Here is a 20,575-nt window from a genome sequence, read left to right as displayed (position 1 = left end):
GGCCCTGAGTTGGATGTAAAGGCTTTATCAAAGTATATCATCAAAGTTGTAGAAAACCTTTCTAATATTAATATCAGACCTATCTTAAGCATACATTTTTCATCATGGTGTTTTACTGCAGTCCAGTGCATAGTTCACTCGGAGATATATGCCAAGAATACCCTAAAACATAGCACATGTAATTTGGCTTTAGGTTCTGTGCTTGGTCCTGTGAGAGGGAGTAAGTCAAGCATAGATGTAGGGATGATAAGCATTTTTTTTAATTGCTTTTGAACAAGGTAAATCAAAATGTTATGGTTATTGGGTAAGGGAGAGAGGAGGGAAACAAAAAAAAAAAAAATAAAATGAAATATCAATCAAATAAAGAATAATCCTGCAAAATAAACATCCAAGGAATGATATACATAACAATTTTCTCAGTGTGGCAGAGGTAGTCTGAATGTCTAAATATGAATCATCTAAAACTAAATGGGTAATAATGGTTCTCAACCTGTTATGCCATACCTAGAAAGGACTAAGCTTGGCACAGTATCATTGTTTCCCTCTGCAGACACCTGCAGGGCTCTCTCCATGCAGTACCAAGCTAGAGGTCCTTCTGCCAAAGCAGTTCCACCCATCAGCAAGGATCTTTGTTTTGATCACTGCCACTTCTGAACTAAGACACCTTCTGAGAACTTGTATGTTAATGTATTTTAGCAAATTGTCTTTAATAAATTGACCACTAAACTACTACATTTTGGCTGTATTTTTCACCACTCTCCATGCTTTGCTTAACAGATTTTGATTTATTTTTTCATTTAAAAAGAACCTGTCTGTTTATTGCAAAAACAATCTTCCCATATGTTTATATGTGCATTTAACTTAGTTTAGGCATATTATGTAACTCCTAACTTGTGTAGACATCCAAAAGTCACGAGACTGGTGCTGGGAGATGCCATCTTGGATGTGATGTCAGCAGCCCCAGCAGACTCAGAGATGTCATCCAAGTTACATTCTATAGTATTCCTCTCCTCCCCTCCCCCAACAACTACATAAAGATTTTTGTAGGAAGGTGACGGAAAGAGTTATAATGCTTGGCTGGCAGACATTAATTAGCTACTCCTAGAGGAAGAGAGAGCTATGATGTGCAAGGAGGAAGGGGCATGTGCTAGGGAGTTGACCTTTGTGAAATAGTCAAGTTTTCTAGTTAGGCCTCATGTACACAGGACTTAAAAATGCTGCTTTTACAGGTGTTTGACTTTTTTCCAGCCTATAAAAGCACCTCTGTTAGCCTGTATGTCCATGCATACATAAGCGTTTACAGGCATATTAGAAGAGGAGCATTTACAGGCTGAAGAAAAACATCACCAGCATGTTCAGGATAGGAATTTTTAGGTTTGATGCTCCTAAACGCGTATATATGTTAGATATGCCCAATGCATTCCAATGGGCAGTATAATATAATATTCTGGCCCTGGAATCCATTAAAAACCTTGACACTTTTTCCTGCCAGGAATTAAAGGCGTTCAGGGTAGAAAATCCAATGCCCTGTGTGTATGAGGCCTTAGGAGGAATGTTGCAAGGTAATACAAATAAAAATGCTATTAATAATCATTTAAAGCAATTCATTTTTCTGTGCTTTTAATTTCAGTTTTTTTAAGCTGGTGACAGAGGGGGAGATTTACTAAAGCTGGAGAGTGCAAAATCTGGTTCAGTTCTACATAGAAACCAATCAGCTTCCAGGTTTTATTGTCAAAGCCTCATTGAACAAGCTGAAGTTAGAAGCTGATTGGTTAACATGCACAGCTGCACCAGATTCTGTGTGCATCAGTTTTATTAAATCTCCCCCAGAGTGTCTTTAGATTTATGGAGCTGTGGATAAGGAGAGAGTCTCAATATCTGACAGTTTTTATTAGTATTTGTGGAGAAGTTATATGATATGCCCAACTGGGAAAACAGTCCACATGAGGGGGTAGATCTTTCAATTATATCTTTAAGTGATTCTAAAGGATATATATTTTTTAAACTAAAAGACATGTCATTCTCATCTGCTTTGTGCAATGGCTTTGCATAGAGAAGCCCCAAACCTCCTCTTCTCTGGTCCCGGCCGGTGCTCCTGGCTCCTTCTCCTCAATGAATGCCCCCACAGGAAGCTGATTCTTATGGGGCGCTCATGAGGGCTTGCTCCAGAGCATCGATGCCTGCGTCTATAGACACAGACAGTGGGGCTTGGCCCTGTCCCCGCTCCCTTATCAAAATATTTGATTGACAGCAGAAGCTGCCCTGTGAGAAGGAAGAGAGAGGAGGGAAAGAGTGGAGGGAGCACAGTGCTGGATCGATATCGGGCTCAGGTAAGTATAAGCTGGGGCTGGGGGGTGGGGCGAGCTACAGCGAGAGGCTGTACTTCAAGCACAAGAGTACTAAAAGCAATATAATATAAAGTAGCTTTTAGCCTGTCTATTGTAAATTGAAAAAATGATTACCTATCATATATTTATGCAACAGTGAAAAAAGATTGTGTAGAATCTGGAAACATGAACAAAAGACATGACTATAAATAGAATGTTGTGTGAAGCTGCAAAACCCCTATACTGGATCATACAAAATATTTTCTTTATTAACTGTCTCTTTTTTCCCCAGTGAGCTAATAAACCATGTTGCATTCTTGTATTATGCAGCATGAAACTACTCTGCACTGTATTGCTGTATCAGCAAAGCCAGTGAGCAATGACTAAATTGTAACGTTTTCTAGCAGTCATGGGTTAGTTCCAAAAAACCACAGTGATACCACCTGTGAAATACAATGGCTGCACCAAAATCACCCAATGTTGAAAACGTCAGTGCAGGCACAAAGCAGATATGTTATCTGTGAATCTATATAACAATGTTTTAACAGCAAAAGAGGAAAATAAACATATTTTGGTAAATTCTATATAGATTTCCAGTGTCATAGTAAAATACTACATACAGAAAAGGGTCATAGATAAACTGAATATACTATTACATTATTCTGGACACTAGGTAAAATATTTTGCCTAATTTGAATAGTAAGTTGCTACATGTCAAAGTATTTTTTCCTTGGTGACAGAATTCGTTTTAAAATCCACTGTCACAAATCAGCAACCCATTCTATCACTATGCCACACGTGGGAAAGTGGATTTTGATTGGTAGTTGAGATATAATCATAACTTACAATCATAAATCTTTGATTCCATCTCTGTTTCCAGCACGCAATCTCATAATCTGATCACTCAAAACATGATTGTTTTTATGACCAAAGTATCATAATGCTGCCAATCTTTGCAAATGATCAAAAAGGTTCCATCCTGGCCAATCGACTCAGTTTCGAATTTAATCAAAATTGAGTCTAAGATGATCGTAAGGGAAGTTATGGATATTTGATTGTTTGCAGAGTCAATCATTTTGATCATCAATTAGATGAAAAAACTGGAGCATGTATGACCACCATAACACACCCCTTTTCTTGGGGTGGCCAAAGGTGAATTGGCACATTTTGTTTAAGAAATAAAAACAGCAAGGCAGAAAAAAGCTAGCTAAACAGCGACAGCAGCCAATCAGATTAAGTCACTTTTTGTGTATCTCCCACATTCAGCTTTAGTATTCTGACAGCTGGCTCCTGTGCCTGCTGGAATAGGCAATAGCTGGCAGAAGGAGATTCATACATCCATGCTGTTTGCATGCAACCATGGATGGAGGAACCTGTGGATTTCTTTATGTATATGGTCAACTTTACTCTGCGATTTGGTGTGAGACACATGTGTTAAGGGGTGCTAATGTTGCTAAGCTAAGGTAGCATAAAGTATTGAATTGTTAGCACAGGAAGCAGCATTTTACTGAGAGGAAAAGGTATTTTGTAAAAACTAAATTATTACAAGTTCTACTTGAAATGTAATAGACACAAATATAACTTTCCTTTTTTGGTGCCCTTGAGCTGTTTCCTAAAATCTCACTAATATAAATCCCGTGTCCGAGTTATTCCCTTACCTATTATTTTACATTGGGAGCTGTTGCAACATAACTGATACCAAAAAAAATGAAAAGAATTGTATATAATTGTATGTTCCAACATTCTTATATGCCAATTATACGTGCATAAATAAGTAATAAATCCCATGAAATAAAACATAAAAAAGTCTCATTGTGTATCCTCAGTTCTTGCCCAAAAGTGATCAAAGTTCATGCATTTTTATGTGTGGTTTCATATGATTTATTATTTATTTATGCATGTATAATTGGTGTATAAGATTTACAGAGTACTTTTATATATAACTGTTTCCTATAATAAAGTTGTTTCACTTGGGCAGAAAACATGTGGCACAGTTGTACAACTTGGAACGACATGCATTATTTTAATGCCTTGGCAATAACTGAGCCAGTAGAACACTTTCCAGTGCTATTATCAGAAAACAAAATATAAAACGGAATATATAAATACTTTGTGCTAATTACAGCTATTTTTTTGTAGATAATTTAAAATTTACATAATACAAATACGTTTAGAAATACCATAATTACTCAGTGAATTAACTAGCTAAAGAAACATTTGGAAATGTAGATTATAATTTAGCAATATGACAATAAATAAGCTGTCTTCTCTGATTTTGATTAAACAGATATTACAGAAATATTAAAGAGAAACTCCAGTCAAAAATTATTTTTTTTCCTATTAATAGTATGTTAAAATATCTTTATATTTGATATTATAAATTTTCTGGCTAGCTGCTTGTGTAGCTTAGAAACTCATATCTAAATTAGACAAACGGGGCGTAGCTGTACTCGGCATGTGAGCTGACCTGCTACATGGAGCTCGCCCTGAAAATCATGTCACCGATCCTTCCTCCGGCATTCAATCCGGGTGTATTTGACAGCAGAATACTCTGCTCACCCTAAAGGATTATGGCGATACCTCTCTTGCATCGCTGCACACAATGATAACTCGCAAAGGCAAGGAGGACGGGGTGGCCTTGGAGTCCCAACATGGCGCAGCCGCAGCACTGCAGAAGGGAACACCATGAGGCTCTGATAAAATGAAAGAGCAAGGCAGCAGAGCGGGTAAGAGCAATCACAAGGATGCCCCTAAAGACATGCTTTATTATGTCCAGAAGCTTTCTGGTGCCCAGGGGTCAGGAGCTCATGAGAAGATGGAAGAGGATAGTGACTTAGTGCAGGGCCTGGGGCTGGACTCAGGAGCTGAGGCTGACTTTGCATAACCTCCTGACGATACTCACAATGCAGACTCTGCAGACTTAACAGAGGGAGAAACTCAACCTATGCTGAGCCAAATCCTAAAGGCTGTTCATCAGTGTACAGCATCTGTGAATTCTGTCAAGGAGTGGCTGGGGGGGGGGGGGGGGCTTACAGAGGAGGTGTCACTGCTGCGACATAACTCCCAGAAAATGTGACTGTGGTGGAGGGTTGCATCAGTGACGTTGAGGACAAGCTGCCCCCTCTGATTAGTGAGTCTGGCCCCATGACCAGATTGGCTAATGCTATAAGTGATAGGACAGATGATATTGAAAAACCATCTTAGACAAAACAACATTCGGATTGTGGGCTTGCCGGAAAAGGTGGAGGGTCATGACCCCATGGAATTCATTGAAAAATGGCTGAAATGAGACTTTGAAATTGTGTGAATTCAGATAAAGTCGCACAATTTCAAAGCTGCGTTCAATGTGAACGAGGGCTTCTTGTCAAAGCTTAATCGAACAAGCTGAAGTTAAAAACTAATTGGTCACCATGCACAGCTGCACATGATTCTGAGTGCTCCAGTTTTAGTAACTCTCCCCCTTAGTGTCCCTTTAATGATCAAGGGTACGATATTCAAATGCCCAGCATTATATAAGAACTATCCCAGCTATTGCTATTTTTTATCTATTATCTATCTATTTATAGTAACAAAATAGAGTAGGTTTTGACCAGGCTTTCTGGACTTAACTCCTTACAAAACTGCAGTCATGTAACTTAGGCACTCCACTAACTAACCAAATCAAACTGGTAATCCATACTTATTCTCAATGTGTGTGATACCAAGTTTCGATCAGTTCACAAATTTTGGTGCCCAGGGGTTTTTTTTGGAGTCACATTTTTCTCCTCTAGAATATGTTTGTAAAATGATTCTTTTTACATTTGCCCAGATTTTCTTGTTGGTTTATTGTTTCTACACAGGAAAATATACTGTATGTCAGGATAAAATAGATAGTGGTAGGTAGACCCCAGATCTCCCCATAAAGATGACCTGTCACGCTGTATTATTATTGCAAGGGATGTTTACACGACATGTTAGGTATCTATTTACTTTGTGTAACATCATCTTTCATATTATACCAAACAATTGGGGTATACAGTTGTGTTCAAAATTATTCAACCCCCAATGCTGTAAAGGGTTTTAGGGAATTTAGTGTACATTTGTAATTGTATTCAGAATGAAATCCTACAAGGACTTCTTAAAGAACCATATGCAACTAAAATGACATCAATTGGTTTTGTAATACAGTAGTAAATGTTTCTTTTGTGAATTCTTCATTGACACAATTATTCAACCCCTTAAAGACTACCACTCTGAAGAACAGAGGTTCATTGAAGTCTTTTCAATCAGGTATTGAAAACACCTTTGGATGTGAGGGAGCAGCAATAAAGCCTAATAAGCACCAATTAGGCAGCTTTAAAATGACTGTGATACTCAGCTCCTTCTAGACATTTACTGGTGTGGTTACAAACATGGTGAAGTCAAGAGAATGGTCCAGGAAGACAAGAGAAGAGGCGATTACTCTTCACAGGAAGGGCAATGGCTATAAGAAGATTGCAAAGATGTTAAACATACCAAGAGACACCATAGGAAGCATCATTCACAAATTCAAGGCAAAGGGCACTGTTGAAACGCTACCTGGTCGTGGCAGAAAGAAGATGCTGACTTCGACTGCTGTGCGCTACCTGAAGCGTAGAGTGAAGAAAAGTCCCCATGTGACTGCTGAGGAACTGAGAAAAGATGTGTCAGATGTGGGTACTAAAGTTTCTGCTCAGACAATACGGCGCACACTGCGTAATGAAGGCCTCCATGCCAGAACTCCCAGGTGCACCCCCTTGCTGTCTCCAAAGAATAAGAAGAGTCGACTGCAGTATGCCAAAAGTCATGTGGACAAACCACAGAAGTTTTTAGATAGTGTTCTGTGGACTGATGAAACAAAATTAGAACTGTTTGGGCCCATGGATCAACGCTATGTTTGGAGGAGGAAGAACAAGGCCTATGAAGAAAAGAACACCTTGCCTACTGTGAAGCATGGCGGGGGGTCATTCATGCTTTGGGGCTATTTTGCTTCTGCAGGTACAGGGAAGCTTCAGCGTGTGCAAGGTACCATGAATTCTCTTCAGTACCAGGAGATATTGGATGACAATGTGATGCAGTCCGTCACAAACCTGAGGCTTGGGAAACGTTGGACCTTTCAACAGGACAATGATTCCAAGCATACCTCCAAGTCCACTAGAGCATGGTTGCAGATTAAAGGCTGGAACATTTTTGAGTGGCCATCACAGTCACCAGACTTAAATCCGATTGAGAACCTCTGGTGGGACTTAAAGAAAGCAGTTGCAGTGCACAAGCCTAAGAATGTGACTGAACTGGAGGCTTTTGCCCATGACGAATGGGCAAAGATACCCGTAGATCGCTGCAAGACACTTGTGTCAAGCTATGCTTCACGTTTAAAAGCTGTTATAACTGTAAAAGGATGTTGTACTAAGTACTAAGATTGAATGTCACTTGGGGGTTGAATAAAACTGATAATGATGTGAGCACAGAAAAGACATTTGTGGTTATTTCATTATAAATGTTATGTTATATTTGTCTGACCTACACGTGCCTCTTTGATTTAATTGTAAGCAGGATGACTGAATGATCAAAATCAGTGTCAAACTGGCCAAAACAATCAATTTCAGTGGGGGTTGAATAATTTTAAACACAACTGTATATTAGGCTTTTTTTAAAATTCATTAAAGTGTATTTTTTTTTTTTTTGCCGACCGCCCACCGTAATATTACTGCGGCAGGGCGGCTCGGCTGTGTCCAGTCACGTAGTACTGCGTGACTGGAGTGCATGTGGTTTCAGGGGAACAGCGAGAGGAGGCAGGCAGGCCGCGGGAGAAGCGGTGGTGATTGCCGCTGCCCTCCCGCGATCCTCCGGGAAACCGAGAGAAGACCCGCCTGCTTATGTAAACAAAGCAGGCAGATCTTCTCTCAGACAGGCAGGTACAGATCTGCAGTTTCAGCTAAGCTGAAAGCGCTATCTGTCTGTGCCTGTCACACAACCCCCTCCCCCCTACACAGTCAGTAAGCATACAGGCATACATTTAACCCCTTTGATCACCCCCCAGTATTTACCCCTTCCCTGCCAGTGTCATTTATATAGTAACAGTGCATATTATGCAGCACTGATTGCTGTAATAATGTTACTGGTCCCCAAAAAGTGTCAAAAATGTCAGTTAGGGGTCTGATCTGCCCACTGCAATGTCGCAGTCCCGCTAAAAATTGCATATCGCCGCCATTACTAATATTAAAAAAAATAAAATAAAAAGTCCAAAAATCTATCCCGTAGTTTGTAAACGCTATAACTTTTGTGAAAACCCATTAAAATATGCTTTTTGGGATTTGTTTTACCAAAAATATGTAGCAGAATACAAATTGGCCTAAACTGATAAACAAATTAAATTTTTAAAAAGATTTTATTATTTGGAATGTTTTATAGCAGAAAGTAAAAAAATATGGCGTTTTTCTCAAGATTTTTACTTGTAAACAACAAATATCAGAAAAAGGTCTGGTCAGCAGGTGGAAGCGCACAACTCTGATGTCATTCTTTGTAATAAAGATTATTATTTTTTCAATTACCCTTATTTCTTGTTATTTCCAGTCACATGTACCCACCTCACATAAAGTCCCACGGGCCAATTCTCTTTTTCTTTGATTGTTTCGGGATGGAGGTGGTCTACAGATGTCTCCAGACCAATTCCCCTTTTTTTGCTGCTGCAGATATTAGGTGCATCTTTCGCCTAATCTCACCAGGCAGTTTCAGAGCTTTCTCTGTCAGAACAGTCTGATTTTCAGCTATGCTACCACTGCACATTCATACTAGTACATCACTATGATGGGCAGTTTCACTGGCCAATAGGAATATTCAAAAGGTAGTATAGTGGAAGGTTCAGAAGTATCAGAATATATGGAAACTTTGCCTGTCGGAACAGCCTGAGGTTTGGTTGTGATTAGAAGATTTTGGAGGCTACTGCGGGTATGAGCAGGTTATTCTAGCTTACAGTTATTCCTTAGCACAGCATACTTTGGAAGAACTTTACAAATGACCAGAATCCTACAGAGGTTTTGGCAAGTTTAAAATAGAGATGATAAAAATATTGTTAAGGTTTAAATTTTGCTTGTATTTTTAAATGATTTCCATTTCCAAAAGATGACCGTGGGTCAGAAATTTACATATAATAGGAAGGAGCTATAGGGAAATGATTCTAGGAGTCTTTAGGAGAACTACACAATTACTTTTAGGTGAGAGCACCGGAACAAGAGATCTGTCCTTTGGCAACTAGTAATAGAATATAAAACAATTTAAGAAAGTAAGAAATTATGCATTTTTACTTTTTAGGTAAACCCATAGGCAAAGGATGAAAATATTTTAAAACATTTTTCAGACCTCATTATTCAAAGGGTTGTTCTGCTTCCAGATAACCTCTCTTTTATGTCCTGCTATAACACAAAGCCAAAAGAAAATAAAGAATCCCTCCCATAAAAGGCAGTCCATTACCTGAAGTTAGATCATCTATTGTAACCCTTATCTGAATGCAGCAGCTGAAGCTTCCAGCCCAATACTTGGCCCATCATGTCAAATAACACAACGGAGAAGAGTTCTTATAGTTAGATTACCAAGTGTAATAGAATTATATAGAGGTAAAGGGATTGTAAAGTCTCATAGTTTTTCACCTTCATGTGTTTTCTGTATTAGGATAAAAAACCTTCTTTGCTGCCGCTGCCCCCAGAGCCCCCCCCCCCCCTTGGGACTGTCTCTGTCCTCATTCGATAGATTGATAGCAGCGGGAGCCATTGCTGCTGTGATCCAAATCCAGTGATGACACGGGAGCAGGGCGGGCAAGAGTCCGGGTGTCTGTGTCCATGGACGCAGCAGCGGGACTCGGGAGCACGCCCGCACAGGTGCCCTTATAGAAAGCAACTCTCCATGGGAGCACCTAATGAAGACAAGGAGCCAGGAGTGCCAGCGGGGCCCCCAGAAGAGGAGGAGCGGGGCTGCTCTGTGTGCAAAACCCTTACACAGAGCAGGCAAGTGTAACATGTTTGTTATTTTTTATTATTTTTTTTAATTTGAACCTTTACAACCCCTTTAGCTTTTAGCTGTGAGCTAAAAGAACCAATTCTTGAATTTCAGTTTAGTTTGACACCCAGCTTTAGTTAAAGTAAAACTATGGGCACAACTGTTTTTTTATTTTTTTTATTTTGGATATAGTAAGGGAGGGTTATTTTTCACCATCTTTGTCCTATTGTGTCCTGTGTCCTTCACTTTCTGTCCCATAGCCAAAAATTAAGGGAATTCCTTAGGGACCCCCAAGTCACCAGAAGGAGTGTCCCTATTGAAAGGTATCCCGGCCATTACTTTTTTGGGGACAACCCAAAATGCGGGATTCTATTTTACTTTCACTTTCAATGATAATAGTAAACAGGACAAAAAGAGGATGAATCTTCCTAACAGGGTACAGACAGCAATAAAAAATAACAGGGCTCCTAATTTCTCTTCCCTTTATCCAAAACTAAAAAAAATGTTTTGCCTATAGTTATACTTTATTGGCAGAGATGGGAGAGATAAATGAGCACGAAAGATGGAATATGACCATCTAGAAAATGCCATTTGATGCACCTATAATATTTCTTTTGCTTAAAAATTAATCTCCATGTTAATTCTTTTACTTTTGTCTTCCATTTCTGTTCAAGTTCAGAGTGGTAACACAGGTAGTGGTATGGTGGAGGGATAAGTAACACTACATGCTTTGTAAATGTAATCAGAGACAGGGTGCTCTATCTGAAAGGTGCTTCTGTATGCAGTAGTCACCAACACTCCCTCGCTGTCCTGCCTTGGCTATCAATAGGGGAAACTGCAAATTATTTCAATACAATACAATACACAATACATATACTAATATGTTTATATAATTTCAATACAATACACATCACTGGAACTCATACCACACAATAGTTCTGCGTAAGAAATATACTTTTAGATATATTGGGTTGGCAACAGGTCAGCTTTCAAACATCATAAATTTAAAGTCTGATAAAAATCCAAATAGGAAAGTAAAATGGAGAATGTTTTGATATTATTTTTTTACTCTCTGCACTGAGAAGGTCTATAAAATTGCCTGGTCTAGATATAGAGCCATGCCATTAGTATATTAGGTATAGTTGGTAAACATTTTTTATCAGAAATGAACAAAGTAGGCAGCTATGTTGTTTATTTTGTTAATAGAATTAGGAAATAAGTTATACATATCAGGAATAGTGTTGAGCGAACACGGACTGTATTATTCGTGTTCGTACCGAATAATTGGATTTTTTGTACCCGAACACGGACACGGACACTTTACTGTATGTTCGGGTAAAAATCCGTGTTCGGTCGTTTTATTTCCGGGTTTTGCATGCTTTGGCGCTCTTTTCATGGCGGGCTTTCAACAGCCAATCAACAATCGTTTAACTGGTGTGCCTTAAGCCATCCCAGCCATGCCTGCAAATGTCTCAGTAGCTGTGATTGGCCGTCTGAAGCATGTGACCAAGTCTTTATAAGTTCGAGGCAGCCGCAGCGGCGTCATTATGCTGCTTAGATTCAGGGACAGAGCACACATCAACGTGCTGGCTGCTGATTAGGGAAAGATAGGCAGGAAAAAAACATTTGTGTCCGGATAGAATTGAGGGACAGGTCGGAGTGTTTAGGCAGGGCGAGTTGTAGGCATTTTAGGGATAGAGTCTGCTGAATTATAGGGTCAGTGTCTTCTACAAACTACAATCGATATTGCTGTGTGGGGGGTGGGGTGAATCTGCACTCAATCCTGATCTACGATCTCTTCTCAATCCTGTTAGGGACAGAGTCTGCTGAATTTTAGGGAAACTGTGTTCTACAAACTACAATCGATATTGCTGTGTGGTGTGGGATTGGAGATAGGCAGGTGTCAGTGATCCACATCCATTTTTCTGTGTGTGAGCTGCAGTGAACACAATCTTTTTGGGCTGCAGTGAACACAATCTTTTTGGGCTGCAGTGAACACAATCTTTTTGGGCTGCAGTGAACACAATCTTTTTGGGGTGCAGTGAACAAAATCTTTTTGGGGTGCAGTGAACACAATCCTTTTTGGTGTGCAGTGAACACAATCTTTGTGGGGTGCAGTGAACAAAATCCTTTGTGGGGTGCAGTGAACACAATCTTTTTGGGGTGCAGTGAACAAAATCCTTTTTGGGGTGCAGTGAACAACATCCTTTTTGGGGTGCAGTGAACACAATCTTTTTGGGGTGCAGTGAACAAAATCCTTTGTGGGGTGCAGTGAACACAATCTTTTTGGGGTGCAGTGAACACAATCTTTTTGGGGTGGAGTGAACAACATCCTTTTTGGGGTGCAGTGAACAAAATCCTTTTTGGGGTGCAGTGAACAAAATCATTTTTGGGGTGCAGTGAACACAATCTTTTTGGGGTGCAGTGAACACAATCTTTGTGGGGTGCAGTGAACACAATCTTTTTGGGGTGGAGTGAACAACATCCTTTTTGGGGTGCAGTGAACAACATCCTTTTTGGGGTGCAGTGAACACAATCTTTTTGGGGTGCAGTGAACACAATCTTTGTGGGGTACAGTGAACAGAATCTTTGTGGGGTGCAGTGAACACAATCTTTGGGGGGTACAGTGAACACAATCTTTGTGAGGTGCAGTGAACACAATCTTTGTGGGGTGCAGTGAACACAATCATTGTGGGGTGCAGTGAACTCAATCTTTGTGGGGTACAGTGAACACAATCTCATACTTCTGAAGGTTTGAGGGTGCTGCCTGTTCCATACTCCCCCTACTCCTCATCTAGCCTTTTAGGGGTACAAACAATAGTAATTGGGGCCTAGTGTGGTTGTGTACGTGTGATATACATACACTTTTTTGGGATCATATTTTCTATTCCGCTATTTAATCAAAAACCTTTGGGGATCAGTTAAATTGGGGGATAGTCTGTGTTGGTACGTGTGAGAGAGATCCACCTTTCCAAGTTGTTGGGGTTCATCTCATACTTCTGAAGGTTTGAGGGTGCTGCCTGTTCCATACTCCCCCTACTCCTAGCCTTTTAGGGGTACAAACAATAGTAATTGGGGCCTAGTGTGGTTGTGTACGTGTGATATACATACACTTTTTTGGGATCATATTTTCTATTCCGCTATTTAATCAAAAACCTTTGGGGATCAGTTAAATTGGGGGATAGTCTGTGTTGGTACGTGTGAGAGAGATCCACCTTTCCAAGTTGTTGGGGTTCATCTCATACTTCTGAAGGTTTGAGGGTGCTGCCTGTTCCATACTCCCCCTACTCCTAGCCTTTTAGGGGTACAAACAATAGTAATTGGGGCCTAGTGTGGTTGTGTACGTGTGATATACATACACTTTTTTGGGATCATATTTTCTATTCCGCTATTTAATCAAAAACCTTTGGGGATCAGTTAAATTGGGGGATAGTCTGTGTTGGTACGTGTGAGAGAGATCCACCTTTCCAAGTTGTTGGGGTTCATCTCATACTTCTGAAGGTTTGAGGGTGCTGCCTGTTCCATACTCCCCCCTACTCCTAGCCTTTTAGGGGTACAAACAATAGTAATTGGGGCCTAGTGTGGTTGTGTACGTGTGATATACATACACTTTTTTGGGATCATATTTTCTATTCCGCTATTTAATCAAAAACCTTTGGGGATCAGTTAAATTGGGGGATAGTCTGTGTTGGTACGTGTGAGAGAGATCCACCTTTCCAAGTTGTTGGGGTTCATCTCATACTTCTGAAGGTTTGAGGGTGCTGCCTGTTCCATACTCCCCCTACTCCTAGCCTTTTAGGGGTACAAACAATAGTAATTGGGGCCTAGTGTGGTTGTGTACGTGTGATATACATACACTTTTTTGGGATCATATTTTCTATTCCGCTATTTAATCAAAAACCTTTGGGGATCAGTTAAATTGGGGGATAGTCTGTGTTGGTACGTGTGAGAGAGATCCACCTTTCCAAGTTGTTGGGGTTCATCTCATACTTCTGAAGGTTTGAGGGTGCTGCCTGTTCCATACTCCCCCTACTCCTAGCCTTTTAGGGGTACAAACAATAGTAATTGGGGCCTAGTGTGGTTGTGTACGTGTGATATACATACACTTTTTTGGGATCATATTTTCTATTCCGCTATTTAATCAAAAACCTTTGGGGATCAGTTAAATTGGGGGATAGTCTGTGTTGGTACGTGTGAGAGAGATCCACCTTTCCAAGTTGTTGGGGTTCATCTCATACTTCTGAAGGTTTGAGGGTGCTGCCTGTTCCATACTCCCCCTACTCCTAGCCTTTTAGGGGTACAAACAATAGTAATTGGGGCCTAGTGTGGTTGTGTACGTGTGATATACATACACTTTTTTGGGATCATATTTTCTATTCCGCTATTTAATCAAAAACCTTTGGGGATCAGTTAAATTGGGGGATAGTCTGTGTTGGTACGTGTGAGAGAGATCCACCTTTCCAAGTTGTTGGGGTTCATCTCATACTTCTGAAGGTTTGAGGGTGCTGCCTGTTCCATACTCCCCCTACTCCTAGCCTTTTAGGGGTACAAACAATAGTAATTGGGGCCTAGTGTGGTTGTGTACGTGTGATATACATACACTTTTTTTGGATCATATTTTCTATTCCGCTATTTAATCAAAAACCTTTGGGGATCAGTTAAATTGGGGGATAGTCTGTGTTGGTACGTGTGAGAGAGATCCACCTTTCCAAGTTGTTGGGGTTCATCTCATACTTCTGAAGGTTTGAGGGTGCTGCCTGTTCCATACTCCCCCTACTCCTAGCCTTTTAGGGGTACAAACAATAGTAATTGGGGCCTAGTGTGGTTGTGTACGTGTGATATACATACACTTTTTTGGGATCATATTTTCTATTCCGCTATTTAATCAAAAACCTTTGGGGATCAGTTAAATTGGGGGATAGTCTGTGTTGGTACGTGTGAGAGAGATCCACCTTTCCAAGTTGTTGGGGTTCATCTCATACTTCTGAAGGTTTGAGGGTGCTGCCTGTTCCATACCCCCCCTACTCCTCATCTAGCCTTTTAGGGGTACAAACAATAGTAATTGGGGCCTAGTGTGGTTGTGTACGTGTGATATACATACACTTTTTTGGGATCATATTTTCTATTCCGCTATTTAATCAAAAACCTTTGGGGATCAGTTAAATTGGGGGATAGTCTGTGTTGGTACGTGTGAGAGAGATCCACCTTTCCAAGTTGTTGGGGTTCATCTCATACTTCTGAAGGTTTGAGGGTGCTGCCTGTTCCATACCCCCCCTACTCCTCATCTAGCCTTTTAGGGGTACAAACAATAGTAATTGGGGCCTAGTGTGGTTGTGTACGTGTGATATACATACACTTTTTTTTGATCATATTTCCTATTCCGCTATTCAATAAAAACCTTTGAGGATCAATTGAATTGCGGGATAGTCTGTGTCGGTACGTGTGAGAGAGATCCACCTTTCCAAGTTGTTGGGGTTCATCTCATACTTCTGAAGGTTTGAGGGTGCTGCCTGTTCCATACTCCCCCTACTCCTCATCTAGCCTTTTAGGGGTACAAACAATAGTAATTGGGGCCCAGTGTGGTTGTGTACGTGTGATATACATACACTTTTTTGGGATCATATTTTCTATTCCGCTATTTAATCAAAAACCTTTGGGGATCAGTTAAATTGGGGGATAGTCTGTGTCGGTACGTGTGAGAGAGATCCACCTTTCCAAGTTGTTGGGGTTCATCTCATACTTCTGAAGGTTTGAGGGTGCTGCCTGTTCCATACCCCCCTACTCCTCATCTAGCCTTTTAGGGGTACAAACAATAGTAATTGGGGCCTAGTGTGGTTGTGTACGTGCGAGATACATACACTTTTTTTGATCATATTTCCTATTCCGCTATTCAATAAAAACCTTTGAGGATCAATTGAATTGCGGGATAGTCTGTGTCGGTACGTGTGAGAGAGATCCACCTTTCCAAGTTGTTGGGGTTCATCTCATACTTCTGAAGGTTTGAGGGTGCTGCCTGTTCCATACTCCCCCTACTCCTCATCTAGCCTTTTAGGGGTACAAACAATAGTAATTGGGGCCCAGTGTGGTTGTGTACGTGTGATATACATACACTTTTTTTGGATCATATTTTCTATTCCGCTATTTAATTTAACTGGGCCTCCATGCGAGACCTGTGTGCCTTGTTGCGCTGTTTTGAGTACTCCACCAACATGGCCAGTGGCAATGACGCCGTTCTCAGCTTAACTATCCCACTTCTATGCCTCCTTGAAAAAACAATTCGGGCGATGATGGAAGAGGATGTGGCACAGGATGAGGAGGAGGAGGAGGATGAAGAGGTAACATTTCCAAGGCTTTCAGGGCAGTCATTCGCAAGGGGCTCCGAGGGTGGGTTCCTGCACACGCAAACGCCAGGGACGCAATTGTCCAGCAGGGGCACAGTTCTGGAGGATGAGGAGGATGAGGAGGAGGAGGAGGAGCTGGAGGAGGAGATGGAACCATGTTCACAGCAGGGTGGCACCCAGGCCAGCTCATGGCCATCACTGGTGCGTGGCTGGGGGGATACAGAGGACACGGACGATACACCTCCCACAGAGGACAGCCTTTCGTTGCCTCTGGGCAGCCTGGCACACATGAGCGATTACATGCTGCAGTGTCTCCACAACGACCGCCGAGTTGCCCACATTCTAACTTGTGCTGATTACTGGGTGGCCACGCTGCTGGATCCCCGTTACAAGGACAACGTACCGTCCTTAATTCACTCACTGGAGCGCGATCGCAAGATGCGCGAGTACAAGCGCACGCTGGTAGACGCCATGCTGCTGGCATTCCCATCTGACAGCGGGGCCACAGTGGAAGCACAAGGCAGAGGAGGAGGAGGAGGAGGTCGCCAACGCAACCAGGGCACCGCCAGCACCTCAGAAGGCAGGGTTAGCATGGCCGAAATGTGGAAAAGCTTTGTCAGCACGCCACAACAAACAGCAGCACCAGCAGCTCAGATGGAACGTCTTAGCAGGAGGCAGCATTTTACCAACATGGTGGAGCAGTATGTGTGCACACGCCTACATGTAGTGAATGACGGGTCTGCCCCCTTCAACTTCTGGGTCTCCAAATTGGGCACATGGCTTGAGCTTGCCCTTTACGCCTTGGAGGTGCTGGCGTGCCCTGCAGCCAGTGTATTATCTGAACGGGTATTTAGCACGGCTGGGGGCGTTATAACAGACAAGCGCAGCCGCCTGTCCAGAGACAATGTGGACAAGCTCACGTTCATTAAAATGAACCAGGCATGGATCCCACGGGACTTTTCCGTACCTTATGCAGAATAGCAATGGATACCGACCTTACCCACCCATTGTTCCATTTTTGCTCTTTCTCACTCTTTTGGGGTGTACCCTCATTTAAAATTTTTGAAAAGAAGCAGTGTTGGCTACCTCGTCCTCCTCCTCAGGGCCAGATTAATGTAGGGGCTATTGGAGCTGCAGCTCCAGGCCCCTACCTTTTATATAGGCCCCGGGTTGGCCATATTCACTGTTACCGCTCTTCTGTCACTTGTAAACACAGAAGTCTGGCTTCTATGCTCGCTTCCCCAGGCAGCACCCTCAGAACCTCCCCACACAGCGTGAAGGCCGGACAAGGAGGGACAGTTGGCGATGCATGGATGTGTTTATGGGCTTCAGAGACAGCATCCCATGTTGAATTAGGCATGCATGGCTGCACCCTTCCTCCTCTGGGTGCATGGCAAGGCACGGCCCTTAAGGCCCTTCAAAATCCTCAGCACCAAGCCCATGATGCTGTTAATCCGGCCCTGGTCCTCCTCCACCGCCGCTTCCACCTACACCGCCCATAGGTGTGCGCAGCCTATTGCATTAAGGTGTGCACCCCAAAGTTGAAATACACATGCATGTGTTTGCCAGCAGGGAGAGTAATGTATCGGGGCCATGTACCTGTAGGCAAGGAGAAATAGAGCAGAGCAGGTCCCAGGGAGATCTTTCCCATCTCCTCACTGGCAATGCTATGTGCCCTAGGTGATTAGGGTGTGCCCAGGCACACCCAGCACACCCTGTGCGCACGCCTATGTCACCGCCACATCCACCACCACCTCAACCTCCCTCCTACTCCATATGGGCCTCGTCCTTCAGAGATGAAGAAGAACATTGTTTTATTTTTCTGTTTTTTTTTTGTTGTTTTAAGTTATTTCCCTATCCACATTTGTTTGCAGAGCACTTGCCATGCTCTTAATTACGTTTTGCTGCCATTTGCAGCACTCTAGCCCTTTCCTTTGGTGTTTTAGAGCCATTTTAGTGCCTTAAAGTTCGGGTCCCCATTGACTTCAATGGGGTTCGGTGTCCGGGAAAAGTTCGGTAAAAGTCCGGGACACGGACCCGGACTTTTTTTTAAAGTTCGGCCGAACCCGTCGAACACGGACATCTAGGTGTTCGCTCAACCCTAATCAGGAATTAAAAATATGTACATTTCTGGAAAGCTTTATGATGTAAAATACAATATATATATATATAAATATATATATATATATATATATATATATATATATATATATATATATATATATATTTAAAAAACATCCTAGATTTCATCTGGAACACTGGAGCATACAGGCTTGGATAAAATGAAAGTGTACTTGTGGTACCTACAGTGTAATGTTAGTAATTCTACAGTACATTGAGAAAGCCTCCAGTTGCCAGAACATTGGTCCAGCCATCTTAGCTGAGAAACCCTGGCTGACTTATTATGGTAATTTGGTCCTGTGCTCAATGGTTCAAAATTTGAATAATAGAGTGCATTAACTTGTGGGTTTTCTCAGGGCGCATAAGGAAGCATAATGGACATTCAGATACCTGGAGATGCCTTTTAGGTCATTGTAACAATGGTGCTCTAACTATGGATTTTGTTTAACCGCTTAGCGACCGCCCACTGTAGATATACTGTGGCAGGGTGGCCACTCTGCACTAGATCATGCACCTAGTACGTGATCTAAAACTTTAAAGTCTGGGGCGCATGCGCCACCGGCGACCCACTTCACCTGTGATTGGACACAGTGGGAGCCAATCAACACATAGTTCATGAGAAAGGCAGAACGGCAGAACAGCAGTCTGCCTATGTAAACAAGGCAGACTGCCGTTCTGTGAGAGGGAAATGTGCTGATCCTGTGTTCCTGCTAAACAGGAACATGGATCTTTACATCCTCCCAGTCAAAGCACCTCCCCCACAGTTAGTAATCACTCCCAGGGAACACATTTGACCCTTTGATCACCCCTGATGTTAACCCCTTCCCTGCCAGTGTCATTAGTACAGTGACTGTACTTTTTTTTTAGCACTGATTATTGTAATGTCACTCTTCCCCAAAAAGTGTCAGTTAGGTGTCTGATTTGTCCGTCACAATATCCCACTATAAGTCGCTGATTGCCGCCATTACTAGTAAAAAAAAATATATTTTATATTTTTTGTCTGCACATATTTTGTGTAATTGATTTTTCCTCCTGTGCAGGAGAACTTGAAGCTTGTTATTTTTCCTGAAAATTAAATAAAAAATAATTGCACAAAAAATGATTGTATTTTACATCTTAACATGGTGTCTAGCCTTTTCCCTGCATGTACTAAATGCCCCAATGATAGTGGTCTTGATAAACAAAACCATATATACAGTATCTCACAAAAGTAAGTACACCACTCACATTTTTAAAAATATTTTATTATATCTTTTCATGTAAAGTATTGAGTGTACAGCTTGTATAACAGTGTAAGTTTGATGTCCCCTCAAAATAACTCAACACACAACCATTAATGTCTAAACCTCTGGCAACAAAAGTGAGTACACCCCTAAGTGAAAATGTCCAAATTGGTCCCAATTAGCCATTTTCCCTTCCTGGTGTCATGTGACTCGATAGTGTTACAAGGTTTCATGTGTGAATGGGGAGCAGGTGTATTAAATTTGGTGTTATCGCTCTCACTCTCTCATACTGGTCACTGGAAGTTCAACATGGCACCTCATGGCAAAGAACTCTCTGAGGATCTGAAAAAAAGAATTGTTGCTCTACATAAAGATGGTCTAGTCTTTTAGAAGATTGACAGGACCCCGAAACTGAGCTGCAGCATGGTGGCCAAGACCATAAAGCAGTTTTACAGGACAGTTTCCACTCAGAACAGGCCTCACCATGGTCAACCAAAGAAGTTGAGTGCACATTCTGAGCATCATATCCAGAGGTTGTCTTTTGGAAATAGATGTATGAGTGCTGCCAGCAATG

General features: G+C 41.7%; 1 protein-coding gene across 2 annotated transcripts in view; it reads right to left on the bottom strand.

Annotated features, from left to right (window-relative positions):
* The window catches only part of LOC309553742 (protein unc-13 homolog C-like), a 621,348-nt gene that overhangs the window by 17,266 nt on the left and 583,507 nt on the right, over positions 1 to 20,575 (bottom strand). The gene's annotated exons all lie outside the window — the stretch shown is intronic.

The sequence above is a fragment of the Pelophylax lessonae genome (assembly GCF_965119305.1).
Source record: "Pelophylax lessonae genome assembly, chromosome: 4".
Lineage (NCBI taxonomy): Eukaryota > Metazoa > Chordata > Amphibia > Anura > Ranidae > Pelophylax > Pelophylax lessonae.
The sequence above is the reverse complement of the archived record's forward strand: the minus strand, read 5'-3'. Positions and strand labels throughout refer to the sequence as shown.